Below are 14188 nucleotides of genomic sequence, written 5' to 3' on the forward strand. Positions count from 1 at the left end.
TGGGTGTTACGTGTAACCTTGAAGGGTTGTGGGTTTTGGGTGGGGGGTGGCAGCGTTACCTGTGTTGTCTTGAGGCTGGAAAACCTCCAGGTTTTCTCATCACACCCACAACATTCACATGTTCCTGTCTTCTCTCTGTAATAATGATAATATTATTTCCATAAACTACTACTGCTACTATTACTACTATTAATGATAATAATAATAATAATAATAATAATAATAATAATAATTATTATTATTATTATTATCATTATTATAATAATGATAATGATGATAATGAATTGTAGTTGTATGATAATTTCTCCTCGGCTCACAACTGCTGTGTCCCGCGACGGTCTGTCGTACGTGTATTACCAGCTTGTCCATCTTGTACTTCGATCATGGTGTCCGAAACTCTGAGGATGGTGGAAAGAGGCTGCGTTATACACACTCTCTCTCTCTCTCTCTCTCTCTCTCTCTCTCTCTCTCTCTCTCTCTCTCTCTCTCTCTCTCTCCTGTCTTTAACCTTCTCTCGTGGGGGGAAACACCCGCGCGTGTGCACTGCTGACGCCCCATTACTCTTAAAACGTCAGCTATAACCCACCAACACCTGGGGGTGAGGTGAGGCGCTCCAGCAGACCTGCTAGCAGTCTAGCGGTACTTACGACATGTGTTCTCGAATCACGACTACTGCCCAGCGTTACACGTAACACTCCTTCATGCATAAGCCACATGACCACAATATTCGAGTGTGCAAACACATCGGATGGATTAGGGTCTTGGGATATTGAAAATTCTACTATGTACCACATAGGAGTACTTTTACGACGAAAATAGATACTGTACCAAAGAAAGATCTCTGTTTGCCCTCTTAAGGGAATGTAGAACTAGAGTTTAGTACATTAATCTCAGCGTTTGAGTGTTCCCCATCTCTCGCGTGCACTCGAGTTAATTTGTATTGATAAAAAAAATGGTTTTCATAATGACAGAAGTTGAATGCGATCCAGAAAAATGTTCAAGGTAGTAACGTATGAAAAAAAGGCCTATTTGTTGTTGAATACGATCCAGAAAAATGTTCAACGTAGTAACGTAAGAAATAAAAAGGCCTATTTATAGTATTTGAGGTTTATGTGGCCCGTTGCATGTGGTGCCAGACATAATGATGTATTTCAGTTATCCCTGATGTGATTGAGCACGTTTTCTTTTTTTATGATTTCTTTCGTTCAATGGCGATGTTATTACAACTTGAAATTATCTTTCTCACGCAACTGTACAGGACCGCACCTGTTAATTCCTTGGCCAGAATGAGAGACATTGGCATCTCTCATCCATTGGTTTTCGACACGTTGCAAGTGTCACACCCTCGCTGCACAGACACCTTAGATTGACTGGTTTATAGACGAATATAAAGTGGGAACAAGCTGTCAACAGCCATGGTTATTTACCTGCGGTCTATGGACTGTTTTCCAGATGGTCCGCGAAGCCAAAATAAGTCCATTACAGTATAGTTATGAACAATACTTGTTTACTGTATGTCCATAATCTCATAATAGAACCTATTTCTTTAGTATATCGCTACCAAAATTATCTCTTAATGTGTTGAGAGACTGTAAATAGAATTTATTTAAAGTCTCTGTCTTCTCTCTTCACTCCTCAGGTGTCCACATACATCTTTGAAAACTTTTTACGTAAAACTGTATTCACATTAAGAACGGTTTAGCAAGATGTCCCGCCACTTCCTAAGTAAGCGGGGGACGATCCACAGATCAAGCGGGCCGTCTGAAAGTAATCCATGTGCAAGAAATGCATTAGAACAACTGGTTTAAAGACCAGGGCTAGGGTTACGATAAGCTTAGCCTAGCCAACATACGGAATAAACCGACTTGCTTAAGGGGGAAAAATACACGATGTGAATATGGTAACACTGCAGGAGGGGTGGATTCCAGGGTAAGTGTTGTCAAGGCTCACGCAAGTTAGAGAGTGAGGGACGGGAATATTCGCTCGTATTGATGTCTGCGTTCACATTCCCTAGAGGATTTGGTAGGTTGTGTGCCTCGACGACGAGAGATGCATTCAGAATTGCCAAAGGATCAGGCGTTTTGAATAAGCTCCAGTTGCGTTCGAGTGTAAGCGAGAAATGAATAGTTGTTTTTTTTTCTACCATTTTGAGCTATATACATAAACAAAAAAAATGCCCCAATACCATTCATCATCTCGAGCAGTGGTCTGTAAAGTGACTTCTATGGCATGTCAACACAAGCCAATGTTGCTATGTATGGTTACGGCCACGCTCTAACGAGCGATAACTGCTATCATTGCTCTACTTAGCCTAGTCTTACGACGCACATCAGTAACCCCTCAGTCACGCAAGGGGAGAGATCGAGTTTTGTCGTGTGTAAATTTACGTGTGATGTGTGCTTGTTTCGTATGAATTCTGTTAATTGGAACCATTAGTGAACCGTATATAACACTTTCAGACCCGTTATTGAATTCTGTTAATTAGAACCATTAGTGAACCGTATAGAACGCTCTCAGACCCGGTATTGAAAATGATCAACTATAGAGCGTGAAAATGATTGGCCACGACCTGAGTGAAGTGATGGGCAAGGTAAGAAATAGTGTTTCCACACACTCGTTCATTCCATGCTTTCCATAACCCATGCAGTCTTACCGGTCACTGGCTACTGTATGGGGCGTCCGGTTATCGCATTATTGTCAGTACGCATAACGTAAATCAGCTTCCATAGACGAGTGCAGCATCATTATTATTATTCATTTGCAGTGTGGCTCATGCTGTACCAGAATTTTCTTAAACCAGACGACAGTGATGATACACTTGTTAACTAGGCCTAATAGAATTAATCAAGGCTTATATATATATATATATATATATATATATATATATATATATATATATATATATATATATATATATATATATATAATTTTTTTTTTTTTTGATATTTTTGATATTTCTACTACTTGGGGTTTATTTTAAGTAAAACCAGTTACTACATATACTTAAGGAATATTTTTACATACGATTGAGAATTATTGGCCATGTGAGCAGTCTGAATTAGTTATCACTTATCATTATCAGTTATTACTTATCATTATCAGTTATTACTTATCATTATCACTTTCAAGTTAGCAATGATTCGATCACTTTAAATAGGTAATGACGGTGCTTTTGTTGAGTAATATTACCAAATATCTGATATTTACAGTTTGATTTCAATTAGCAGTAACACAGTTATTAGAGGTGAAACAGCAAGTAACTTAGTGTAGAACTTTGTAGTTTTAGACTGTATTTTGTATTTACTAGAATTATGCTGTAAATTGATTGTGTTAATAACTATTGTAACATATTTTCATGTAAATCTAGAGAACATGATACTCATATTGCCATGTGTACACATTTTGTGTACAAATGCCTGTGATGTTTGCAACATTGGTAGAAAGCCATTACATGAATCGTTTATATGAATGATATTAGGAAAATTTTTCACTTTGATCCTGATACTTTAACTCCCGATGATTCTTACCGTAATGATTGTCAATATTGATTCAGAAATCATTTCGAGACCCTGAAGTAATATATAACTTGTAAAAACTTCATCCATGCATTGGTGTAATTACACACGAGGGTGTAATGCTATTTGGTAGGACAGCTTACATATACGAACATGACCTAACCTAACTTTAACCTAACCATGAATTTCCTTTACTGGTGCATGATGATTATTTTGAACCCTTGTTGATTGGCTATCGCGCCAAATTAGCTTAGCCTTATAAGACCACAGCCTTGCACGGGGTGACTCAATCAAAGTTCACCGCACAGATTACGACAAGGATTTGTGTTAATGGTTTGTTCGTGGTGGTAACCAGTGAGATACTAGGCACCATTTTTCTTCTACTGGTGGTCGAAGAACTTGGTGAAAATATAAAACAATTCCCTCATGATTACCAGAACACGAGGTGGATGCTTATTGATCCGTTGTTCGTTCGTCCTGGGTTCAATCGAAGATATCGCCAGCCGATGTTTCATTCGAAAAGAAATAAGTGTTAACGGTGAATTTACTGTTGTTTCTCTTTTGTTTTTTACACGTCAACCGCTCTTTAAGAAGTTCCGGGCGCTCTTGCATACGGTGTAGTAGTGTTCTTATTGTAGCTTCTATTTTTTTTTATCGAATACTTAACATTGTTATGTGCATGTTGCCTTCGGCTCACAACGGCTGTAGGGGAAGAGTGACTCAAGTTAATTCTTTCTCGTCAAACGCTTCAAACTTTAGTCTACGATGCTTTTTGTCGTTCTTAAACCTTCTGTTGAATGAGTACGCACGCGCATGGCGTATTGCCAGCTTCTAACTGGCCTTACCAGTGAATTACTATGTTTGGATCATTTTTAGGCTATTAGATACATTAAGGCGAAAGTCCTGTATCCGCTAAGTTCCTGAGACATAACCTTTAAGCGTATTAACGCGGTGAGGTTAAACTTACACCTCAGCAGTTGACTGACCTGGAATCCCCCTTTTTTTTTTTTTGTGGCGTACGAACCCAATGAACGCCATAGCTAATTCGGATAACCGCGTCCTTGATGGCACCGAGTTTGAATGGCCACTACTGTTCTTCACATTGCCGTATGTTTATACCTCCTCAGCACAAGGATGCGCACCTTTGATGTGATGTGGTGACCTTAAATCTGACGCTTTTAAGGGTCAGGTTAAAGGCTGTCGTATTCAAGGATCGTATCGTCTTGCTAAACCTCCTTCGTTCCATCAATCTTGAATGGCACAGATCATTTAGGTCACCAGCCGTCAACCTCAGAAAACATTTTTCAGTGACATGTTTAAGCGTCATCCACGTTCGAGTTTGTCAGCAGCAGATAAATCCTTATCAAACCTTTGGGGGGGAGAGGGAAACGGGTCGCTGCTGGAAACCCCTTGTAGGGCATCACAAGTTCCTCTCACTCAACCGGATGACCCATCCTCAGGACGTGTATTCTGATGCTTAGCCGACAATAACGACTGTAGTTACGTCTTACAGAGCCAGTCATCCAATGCTGATGTTGATTTAGAAAGTGTGTGTGTGTGTGTGTGTGTGTGTGTGTGTGATGTGGGATCACGTCTCTCGTCTTTGGTTTGGTTTGACACGAACGTCTGTGAACAAAAATGATTATTTCTGTTTCCGTGTGCTCTTCTGGGATTGCCTGTGTCTGTGAAGACCCATAGGCATTTTTCTTCAGTCTTACGAGGAGTGGGGGCGACGTGAGGACTTTGATAGCGAAGAGAGTCTGTTTATATTCCAACATGGGTTTTGTCAGGCTTACTCACCCTTGTTAACAGGTTATGTTGATCAACGTGGCAGCTGTGATGTCGGAGGTCACGTTGGACACCCCCCTCAGCCGTTGACAGGTCCTCGCTCCATTAGCGGTAGGGTTTCTTCAACAGGTGGTTCATCAGACAATACATACGAGTGAAACGAGTTTAACAGGTTCGCTGTATCCACATCATTTGTTACAGTCGCACTATCGCACGCTAACGAGCATAGCGTCGTCTGGGAGAAGGGAGAGTGAATATATATATATATATATATATATATATATATATATATATATATATATATATATATATATATATATATATATATATATATGAATGAGTGCAGAGCTGTATGTGGACTTGAACATTCGTCATCTTGGTTTAGAACGCGGTGTCCTGCCCGCTTTCCTACATGTGCACTTCTGTCGTTCCAAGAGAACGACAATTTAAGCCCACACGTACGTTGATTTGACCCTTGAGTACGATGACTCAGCCCCTCCAGTACGATAGCTTGAACCATTGAGGACGAGGACGCAACCCCCTCCATTACTCTAACATCAGTCGACTAAAGTCATCGTACCGAAGGACTGCCGTCGTTCTCAGAGGGTTGAATCGTCGTACCCAAGGGATTAAATCGACGTACTCGAAGAGGCTAAAAAAAAAATGGAGAAAAAAAAGGGACAGTATATCAACTCGAGTAAGGTACCCTCCTTCCTCTCTCTCTCGGCGGGCTCGTCCGGGTCCAAGATGGGAGAGTTCGATACATCGTTCTCAAATCGTGATGGTTCATCGACTTGTGGCAGCCAGCCAGCCTTCCGTAGCTCAAAGTTTACGTAGATCTGCTCTTAGTCACCATCCGTGTCTTGATGATGTTCCTCTGTATGTGTGATGGTAACGTACGTACCATCAGTTGTACAGTGTTGTTTAGTAAAGGGTTCATCTCTGGATTCATGAGCTTGTACAAACACTCTCTGCTCTCTGCTCTCTCTCTCTCTCTCTCTCTCTCTCTCTCTCTCTCTCTCTCTCTCTCTCTCTCTCTCTCTCTCTCTCTCTCTCTCTCTCTCTCTCTCTCTCTCGAGTACAGTACAGTACAAGAGCGATATGTTAGTCCAGTTGCTCTGGCGAATTAGCTTCGTGTAGAGCTTGCTGAGGACAGTTCTTCTGGCGACTGATAACCAAAGAGACACACGGGAGTTCAAGACCCGACTGGCTGAGTATAATTGGAACTGAAATCCCTCACAACAAACGACTTGGGAAAGTGACCCACTCACCCCACCTCCCAAGAGTGAGGTCGGTCATGTCAACAGGGTCAGGTAGCTCCTGCGTCGTCATATACCACTTAACCCTCTCTCGGGTTCTACTTGACGTGTGATATGCGTTCCCTTCTATTCATTCCTGTGCGGAACTGCAGTCGTAGCCCGATGGGCACTGGGTTTAAACCACATAGTTCCTTATGCATTTAGGCTCGTCATTTAAATAAGTCCGGTCTGAGTCCCTTTCAATACATTGCTTCAAATAGCAGGTCTTTTAACACGTTGTTTGTTTGTTAGTCACTCAGTCCCAGATATACAGTGACTCTCTTAGCATTCATGAGTCTAGGTTTATATTTTTTATTTTTCCCCGTTTTCTCTTCCCGTTTTCCGTATCATTTTGCTGATGATGTCCTCCCGCGTCCATAAGCCAGGGAGGTAGCAACATCACGGCTGGCAACCGGCCATAATGTGGTCGAAAGTTCAGGTAATGAGTTCCTGGACGAGTTGCACTGAGCCAGTGAAGTTCATCTTGACCCGAGCTTGGGGGAAAACAAGTCCGGGAGCTCATTAGCTGAAATATTCGCCATTGGAGGAGGAATATCTTCGGTGGATACATTCCACCCTCGTCGCTTGGTAGCTCGCTCTAAGATGCCATCAGGCTACTACTTACCTTCAAAACGGTCACACACTTTTTTTTTTTTTAACCCTGTTCATGGGATATGTTGTCTCGTTTAATGGTTCTGGTTATGTGATTCATCCACTGCTGTTTTGACACTTCTTTCGACCCTGTTGTTTCAGGTGTCTTTGTCTTTGTCATACCTATCCTTATAGTTTCCCATGGTAGCGGGGTAGTGCCAAAAGGAACAGACGGAGAAAGGCCGCATTCGTTGACATTATTTCTCTTTCGCTGTCATTTGACATTATTTCTCTATCGCTGTCATTTGACATTATTTCTCTATCGCTGTCATTTGACATTATTTCTCTATAGCTGTCATTCGCAGTACATCGAAACCACAGCCCCCTGTCCACAGCCAGGCCCTCACAGTCCTTTCCATGGGTCTCATGGCCGATGCACATGCCTTGTTGCCGTCCACTGACAGCACGTCGCCTCCATTATACCACATCGTTCCAATTCACGCCATCTCCTGCATGCCTTTCACCTTCCTACACGTTCAAGCCCAGACCACTCAAAATATTTTTTCACACCATCCTTATATATATATATATATATATATATATATATATATATATATATATATATATATATATATATATATATATATACACACACACACACACATATGACGCAACTTCTGTGGGTACTAACATGTAATGAAAACTGACGTGTTGATGATTAGAAACAACGAGCGGTTGTGTCCTGAAGTTTACATACGTTGGTTTCAGTTTCAGCACTTCGAAGTCGTCCACATTGACCCTTGAAGTCATCTTGCACTGAGGCGGTAGCAACAAACTTTCATATTCATAAGTTCCCGGGTTGTGTGAGGGCGGCCCTCACAGGTCGTTGTGAGAGAATTCTTGAAACTCCTTGACAACTGTAGAAGCTACGAAGACTTTTATCATTAAGTTTATTCTCCCGCGTTGATTTATATCATTAAAGTTTACTCTCCTGCGTTCATATACATTGAACGTGTTAATCGTCAGTTAATATTGCTATCATAATGGTGTCATTAAAAACTTGAAGGAAATAACGTAATTTTGTTACAATGATGTTAGGTTCTATTTCTGATTTGATAGATGTACGTTCATTGATGCCCTCATGTGACTGGTAGCATCTTTTTGTACCACGCTGTGTGTGTGTGTGTGTGTGTGTGTATTATTTGTGACAGTTATGTGTGTAATACGAGGAGAGTGTAAAAACTCGTGTTGCCCCGTCTCTTAATCTTGTTTACGTACTGTTTTTCACTTAAGTGTGCAGACAACGCACGCACGCACACACGCACATCAACACACACACACACACACACACACACACACACCAGCCTAAGCAGGTACCCATTTATCGACCAGCCCTGAGGGGAGGATGAACAGCTGGGATCTCTTTGGGTCGTCTACCGTTTCTGGGATTCGAATCCCGGCGCGCCCTTGCATGAATCATGGTCAGCGATGCTAACCGCTACACCACGGAAGCCCGTAAAGATAAGGTCGAGCAGCTGGTTGGCTTTGAGGCCGACTGCCATGTCCGGGTCTCGAACCCCCGCCATGACATCCTTGTGTGCAGGTCTAACTGCGCAGCACAACGGCATATGTGTGTGTGTGTGTGTGTGTAGCGAGCAAGTGAATGCCTTTCTGCTTCCGAGTGTATCTGATATTTTCACTGCAGCCCTGGGTACTGCAGAGTTCTCGCTGATCTCTTCGTCTCCCTGGTTCAGCGATAACATCTCACAGTTATTATAAAGGAAGTGATCAGCCAGTGGTAAAGTGGGGACTCGTGACGAGCCGACCATCATATATCTCTCTAAATAACAGCTCCCAAGCGGCCTTTGTTTGCTTCATTATCTCGAAGCCCGGCAGGGTCCGAACCAACGAACCGATCTCCCAGCGAAGAGTCGAGAACGCTGATAACTCAATGATTCGAAGCGCTTGCCACCACCACTCCGGGTTCTCAGCCGTCGGTCCAGACATCACAGAGATGGTTCACGAAGCCGTGTATCTCGGACCCACAGTAATCACATATCGTGGCGAGTATATCTAAGTCCTCCCCGGTAATTATGACTTTAAATCGAGCATGAAAATGACGCGGGGGCAGGAGGGTGGTATCGACAGATATGTCTTAAGGTCAAGGACACAGGTCGTGATGGACTGATAATCGATCTAAGAGATCCAACGTGTCAGCTTCTTGTGTGTGAACCTGTAAATAAGACACATTTCTCTCTTATTATGAGTCGGCTGTGTTACACACACACACACACACACACACACATATATATATATATATATATATATATATATATATATGTGTGTGTGTGTGTGTGTGTGTGTGTGTGTATATATATATTCCTATGAGTCCACGGGGGATATGAAACACGATAAGTTCCCAAGTGCTCTTTCGTGTAATAATCACATCATCAGGGGAGACACAAGAGAGAAATATAACAGTCAGTTGATATACATCGAAGAGACGAAGTTAAGACGCCATTTGGTATACGTGTGATTGTCCAAGACAATATATGATACGGTGAAATATTACACATTTATGTCTTGCGTGTCGTGTTAAGGGTAACTAAGTGGGGCGAGAGCGGAGGACTGGAAATCCTCTCCTCCCGTATTAACGTTCTGAAAGGGATTTTACGATTTCACCTCGAAGGTGAATTTCTTCTTTTCTTCCCGCCGCCACCTGGCTGAGGCGAGCTTTTAAAGTCGCCTTTGTCAGTTTGAGTCCTGAAGAGGTTGTCCGACCTCACTGCTGCTGTTTTAACTAGCTGATTAGCCCTGTCATGTCTTGCAGGCTCCACGTGTGCGTGTGTGTGTGTGTGTGTGTTTGTGTGAGGAGGGGGGGGGGGGTTACCCACAGAAACGTTAATAGTGAAGGTGTTGTGGGCTGTAATTCATAAAACGTTCATCACTTCCAGTCGTCGCATTGTGATGAACAGGTTTCCAAACGTGAAAGGAGTGTGGGGTCGTTTACCAGTCACAGATTACTACTGCGTTTACAACAAGATAAGATATTTAGAAAATGGGTTCTTAATATTTTCGACTTATTCCATCTCATGCCCTGTACTTGCTCCTTTATACACAGTACAAGCTGCACTGGCCCAGATCTCAGTGTATACAAGAAAACAAGGTTCTGTAAAGGTAATTTCATATAGATATATAGTATTGTAAACTGTATGAGAGGGGTTCATACGAAGCGAGAGTAGACCTTTTCTCCAATTGTGGATTAAATCATGTGTTCCAATACCTTATCTCGTGCTGACTCGGGTTAAGATCGCGTGACTCATTGATCCTAAGGACCTTATAGTGTTGAAGCGTCCCAAGGAGATCGTTGGTGCAAAATTATACAAGGATGGGATACTGTTTACGGAAATGCCGTATCTACGAATATTCAGACAAACGTTTGAAAACTATAGACTTGCCGTCTTTACATCACTAAGGCTCTTGGATGGTTTATGAGCAGTATAGATCGTCGAGCTTTTAAATCCAGTGAGGGACTTCATTAGATCACAAATCCTCTTTCCTCTGAACTGAAAGAGGCGTCAATCCCTTGATCCCATGCAAGGTACGAGAGCTTCTTGTAGTGATTCTACATTGTCTCGATCTGAACCTAAGGTACGGATGGTGGATATTCAAGCCTTCAGCATCACACTCCAGTCTTTGGCCTGTCCCATCACGTTGAGGTATTTACTGCTATGCAAGTAACGTAATTATGTGATTAAAGAGAGAACACACACACACACACACACACACACACACACACACACACACACACACACACAAGGAGAGCCGACCCAGCTTTTCTCCCTTGTAAAGAGGTTGACCAACACTCTCGTCCCCCCACCTCTCTTTTCGCCGCCGACACCCATCCTCCTCCTCCTCCTCCTCCTCCCGGCGCCGCCCTGCCTGTGTGCCAGAGTGGAGGCGGGCACGTCACCCCAGCACCCCACCGAGTCAACAGGAGGGTCTCTCCGCCACGCCATTTGTCAACACCTGACGAAGGACGAGGCGTCTCCCAGACCGGTCCTGGACGGCGACGTCAGAGCCAATAATTAGCAGTGTTGACGCGACTTATCGCTGAGCTGGGAGGAGCATGTCGGCATCGAAGCAGCGATAGGCTACCCAGTCGACGTATAGACGTCATTTCACCTGAATTTACGTCTCTTCCTGGAGCCAGACGTTGCTTCCTGCCACTGAAAATTGTCTAGAAAATAAATCCCTCCTTCGTTGCGTTCACCTTACGGCTCGTATATCTGTTAAGATCAATATTTTTCTAAGGCTCAGAAGCCTGGATTGGATGGGGAAGCCGGGCTTGAGAACGTGTGCGGGGGCCTGACGTGGCGATTTCCTCATGTTGTTCCCCGACGAAGAAGTGGCCAGTATATATATCCCCCGGTTTTATTGACTCGGCCGATCTTGTGTTATGACCTTAACTGCTGATGTTATTTCAGTCTTTGATGATATTGGGGGGGGACAAGAGACGAGATGGTCTTCGAGGAGGTTTAGCAAAATTTGTGAGAGAGTTTGGGAAGAGCGACGCTGCCATTAGGAGTTGGGTAGGTGGAGTCAGCAGCTGGGTTACGGTAAATAAAGGTTTAATGATGAGTGCGAAAATTCTAGAGGGACTAGTTAACCATTTTAGTTTATTAATAGTTTATCATATACGCCACATATGTGACACAGAACTCATAAGAGTTTAGGTTCGGGTAGGGTAAACCAGAGTACTAATACGAGGACAGGTTGGGTGAGGGTAAACCAGAGAACTCATAAGAGTGCAGGTTGGGGTAGGGTAAACCAGAGAACTCCTAAGAGTGCAGGTTGGGGTATGGTAAACCAGAGAACTCATAAGAGTGCAGGTTGGGGTATGGTAAACCAGAGAACTCACAAGAGTGCAGGTTGCGTGAGGGTAAACCAGAGAACTCCTAAGAGTGTAGGCTCATAAGAGTGTAGGTTGGGTGAGGGTAAACCAGAGAACTCATAAGAGTGCAGGTTGGTTGAGGGTAAATGATTTAAGATATTTAGTTCGATTTTCTCTACGAGAATTATTGTTGATGACATAATCGAGAAGTTAAAAGTATTTGTTCTATGTGAAGACTGGTAAATAGCTTAACATGGCTGGAGAGGAATGTACTCCAAAGTGTATTAAATGTGTGAGTGTGTGTGTGTGTGTGTAGTAGTAGTAGTAGTAGGTAGGGGGGCTGTTGGAGGGAGAGAGAGAGTCGTTCAGTAAGTGAGAAGAAAGTAGATTATGTAAGAAGATAAACAAAGAAATAAATGGACGGTGTTGAGGTCGAATTGTGGTTGGGGACGGTGATGTATGTCGTGTATGGATGATATGGAGAATAAGATGGAAGATCGGGTTTGTTAGATGTACGCCGTGTACTGGTGGGTGGAACAGCGAAGTCGCTCTAGGTGGGTTGTGAGGGAATTTAGAATACTGTAAGAAATGAACATTAGTGTCTTGAGCACAACGGTACGATCCGTCAACATGACGGTACGATCCGTCAACATGACGGTACGATCTTTCAACACGACGGTACGATCCTTCAACACGACGGTACGATCCTGGAACACGACGGTACGATCCTTCAGCACGACGGTACGATGCTTCAACAACACGACTGTACGATCCGTCAACACGATCCTTCAGCGCGACGGTACGATCCGTCAACACGATGGTACGATCCTTCAGCACGACGGTAGCGATCCTCGAACACGACGGTACGATCCTTGAGCACGACACTACGATCCTTCAGCATGACGGTACGATCCTTGAACACGACGGTGCAATCCGTCAGTACGATGGTACGACCGTTCCACTCGAAAGTCCAACAGTCGGGCTCGAGGCGTGGTTTCCTGCCTGACCAACAAGGGTCAGGTAGAAGGCCGAGAGATTTTAGTACCATAGGGTCGTACCGTCATGCTCAAGCGTCGTACCGTCATGCCCAAGCGTCGTACCGTCATGCTCAAGCGTCGTACCGTCATGCTCAAGCGTCGTACCGTCATGCCCAAGCGTCGTACCGTCATGCCCAAGCGTCGTACCGTCATGCTCAAGCGTCGTACCGTCATGCCCAAGCGTCGTACCGTCATGCCCGAGCGTCGTACCGTCATGCTCAAGCGTCGTACCATCATGCTTAAGGGGTCTTGTCGTCATGCCTGAAGATCGTATCTCTGCGCAAGGGTCGTACCGTCATGATCAAGGGTCGTAATGTCATGCTCAAGGGTCATACCTCCTTAGTCAAGGGTCGTACCTCCCTTATCAAAGACCGTACTCGTTATCCTAAAAGGGTCGTACCCCTCATGCTTAAGGGTCGTGCTGTCATGCTCAAGGACCGGTAGGGTCGTATACCTTCATGCGCAAGCAGGTAAGAAAGAAGATCTCTTAGAACTGCTTAGCATCGTGACTACCCACCCATCATACACCTGCAGGAGGGTGTTAGCTATGGTTTCAACTCGCTCCTCATTACACACACACACGCACCGTGACAGCCTACCCGTTGTGCAACCCCGAGCCATTGGTGGCTTTCGTTACAGCGCCACAAGAGGAGTCGAACCCCGTCTTTTCACCCTCACTAGAAAAGACACACTATCCACGCTCGTCTACCCAAGCAGGAGGAAAATGAAACATGCGCGTGCCGTAAAAATTTGAAAGTATAAGCAATGGAGATTGATTTGCTATGATTTGGTTACGAATTGAGAATAATGGCAGGTAGGAATGTAGGACGTAAGAGGGATGGGTGCAAATGAGTGGAAAGGCTCGACGTCTATGATGGTCTAAGGCCACATGGAAAAGGCTGGACTTTGAGTAGGCTTGATGAAGATGAAGGACTCGACTTGAGTATGTTGAGAGGGTACACGAGAGATTAGGCAGACCCGAGTCTGCTGAGGATGGGTAGATCAGAGTGGGACGAGGCATGTCAGAAAGGTCCTATCCTGCAGGAGGGTAGGGAGCTCTGCAGG

The sequence above is a fragment of the Panulirus ornatus genome, chromosome 42 (assembly GCF_036320965.1).
Source record: "Panulirus ornatus isolate Po-2019 chromosome 42, ASM3632096v1, whole genome shotgun sequence".
NCBI lineage: Eukaryota > Metazoa > Arthropoda > Malacostraca > Decapoda > Palinuridae > Panulirus > Panulirus ornatus.